Source organism: Echinops telfairi, unplaced genomic scaffold (genome assembly GCF_000313985.2).
Source record: "Echinops telfairi isolate 266 unplaced genomic scaffold, ASM31398v2 ScPeMD7_9;HRSCAF=40, whole genome shotgun sequence".
Classification (NCBI taxonomy): Eukaryota; Metazoa; Chordata; class Mammalia; order Afrosoricida; family Tenrecidae; genus Echinops; species Echinops telfairi.
Window position 1 is genome coordinate 34083425 of NW_022103906.1, and position 3354 is coordinate 34086778.

The window sequence follows — 3354 nt, forward strand, 5'->3', positions numbered from 1 at the left end:
TAAGTGACACACTAAATGTAATGGGTAACAGCACATCATGTTCAACTGACAAACTTATTTTTAAAAATTATATCCAAGTATGGTTAAAGATTCTAGGTAGTGAAGCGTGTTGGGGAAACTATACATTGATGCAAACTTTTTGAAGAGAAAGCATTTGACAATGCTTACCCATTTCCAATGTTTTTCATAAGCAGTCATCGTACTTTTAGCAATACATATGAAGGAAACCATTAAAGAAATATGTGTGCAAATTTTTACTATAAGGATAGTTGTCAGTCACCCAAAGTTGGAAAACGATTTGAATATCCAACAATAAATGATGGATAAAAAATATAAGACATCTCCCATTGGGATATCATGTATTTACTAAAATGATGATGCAATCTTTTACATATTGACCTGAAATAATATTCATTTATTGTAGAATAACTTCTGGACTAACTTATCTAAATTCTCCCCTGGCAAGATTCACATGAAAAAATAAACAAAAAACAAACAAGCCTAAAAACCAAACTTTTTCTCTTGAAAAAGAGAACAAACAAACACCTACTTGTTTATTGTGGTAATTAAAAAGGGAGAGAGAGATGTGGCATAAATTACTCCTTCAATTAAAAAAAATAATTAGCATATAATCCACAAACCATATAATTCAGTAGTTTAACCATATTAAGAAGAGTTGTACAATCATCATCACAATCACTTTTTTTCACAATCACTTTTAAGACAGTTTCTTCATTCCTATACTCATCATTATTAGCTCCTTATTTTCCCCAACCCTCTCTACTCTACTCCCAAGGAACCATTCCTTCAGTTACTCCCTTTATTGTTATGGTCTGTCTGAGTATCATGGTCTCAGATCAGATCTGACCATTCATAGATGTGATGCTAATCACCTTGTTTTGGACCTTGTGCTAGCTCTCTCCTCCTCACATTTCAAATTCTTGCCTAGTGTTGGGAAGTCATAAACTGATGTTGAGCTAGATCTTAAAGCACCATCTCTTCTCGTACAGGTGCCATTAAAAATAGGTGCATACTCAACATAAATCACTGGGCTGTGAGAAAAACATTTTAGAATTCCTATTTACAGGTAACACCTTTTCATTTTCTACTTATGATGCCCACTACTCATTTGCCAGTTTGTTGTAGTGTAGTGGCTTGCATTTTTCTGTGTTACTGGAAGCTTTGCCACTTCAAATACCGGTAGGGTCACCCACGGTGGGCCTGTTTCGAGACTAAGACAGACTATAATGGAAGAAATAGTGATCTATTTCTGAAAGAAACCAGCCAATAGAAACCTTATGCACAGTAGTGGGACATTGTCTGGTAGAGTGATAGAAGATGCGCCCTACATTGAAAGGGTCCAACAAGGCTGTAGAAGAGCTGCATCCTCAAGCAGTCGGCCTTAATGATAGAAATGGAGTGGAATTTTCAGGACCTTCATTTGCTGAGATGATACAAACAACAGGAAAAGAACTGGCTCCAAGCAACCGTTAGTAATTGAAATGTAGAATGTATGAAGTTTCATAGCGACCCTGTAGGGGAGGGAAGAAGGGTCTCTGTGAGTTTTGGGGGCTGTTACTCTTTATAGGAGAAGAAAGCTCCATCTTTCTCAGAGTAGGCAGTGTCTGAACTGCTGACTTGGATCGTAGGGCAACGCATAACCACTACACCAACATGGTTCCTGCATGAAGTATAAATCTAGGAAAATAGGAAGTCCTCAAAAGTAAAATAGAACATGTATCTAAAGAATTATATCCTAGGCATTCATAAGCTGAAATGAACTAGTATTTGTTATTTTGAATCAGACAAATATATGGTCTACTATTTGGGGAATGACAAATCAAAAAGCAAATGGTATCACAGTCATTGCCAAAAAGATGAATCCTAAAGTACAATGGTATCAGTGACTGGAGAATATCTATACATCTATAAGGAAAACCAGTCAACATGCCTATTACCCTGTTTCCCCAAAAGTAAGACATCCCCTGAAAATAAGACCTATTTACACTTTTGCCTCTCGTTGAAATATAAGGCATCCCCCCGAAAATAAGACCTTCCCGAAAAAAAGGCCCTCCAAAGCTACCGTAATTCTGGACTCCGGACTGTAGCGGTGGGCACCACCGCACAGCTCACTGTTGGCTGCAGTGTAGCCAGAGCAGACAGAAAGTACGAGGTCTCTTTTAATAAAACAATAAATAATAAATGTGTACCGTATTCTTCTTCATGGAAAAATAAAACATCCCCTGAAAATAAGATGTAGTGCATCTTTGGGAGCAAAAATTAATATGCAACTGTCTTATTTTCGGGGAAACAGGGTATTCAAATTTATTCATCAACTATCAATGCTAAAGTTGAAGAAACTGAAGTTGTTTTTGTATTAAGGATTTTATTTATTTATTTTTAATCATTGAAACTGAAGTTTTTTAAAGTAACTTTTGCAGCTTGAAATTGATCAAACAAGCAATCGAGATGTGTTGATAATTACTGGTGACTGGAATTCGAAAGTTGGGAACAAAGCAGAAAGATTGATAGCTGAAACCTCAGGTCTTGGGGATAGCAATGATGCCTGAGATCCCATAATTTTACTAGACAGTTGATATATTCATTGTGTCCCTTTTCACACCATAAATGGAAGGGAACAAGTGCACTTTGAATGTAACTCATAGGAATTATGTAATTAATTGCATCAATCAAATAAAATAAACTCAAACAGAGCTTTAAGATTTTATATATAAATAAACATAATGTACTTTTGAGAAAAATGAAGTTATCTACTAGATTGTATAAACCTACTTTTGTAATAAAATGTGCGTGAGAGTAAAAAACTCAATGATTTATTATTAATAATACTTACCACTGCCTTTAAGAAGAAGGTATCCTGGGAAGAAACTGATGTTTTTCCAAGCAAGGTGATAGGTAGAGGGCGCCACAGGCTGAGGGTGTGGATGAGATTTAAAAAAACAACAAAAAACAACGAAGTAGAAAAGATAGTTCTTCATTAGGCAGAGATTCCTGGAGAAGAAAACGCAGAAAGGATGAGTTGTTTAAAATGGCAAAGGGGGAATAGTTTCGCAACATTGGCTCCCGGGTAAACGCTTGTTTCCGTATTCCATTGAGTAGATTGCAATTCCTGTGACCTTCTATGATGCAGTCGAACTATCCGTGGTCCTCCTAAACTATATTCTTTATGGGAACAGAAATCAAGGTCTTTTCTTCATGGAGCTACTGACTGGTTCAAAACAACGCACACCTTTCAATCAGCAGCAGAGTGCTTAACCACCGTGCTACCAGGGTGACAGGACCTGGCTTGAATTTCTGCTAGGTCCCTTGTCAATGTATCCTAATACTATTGTA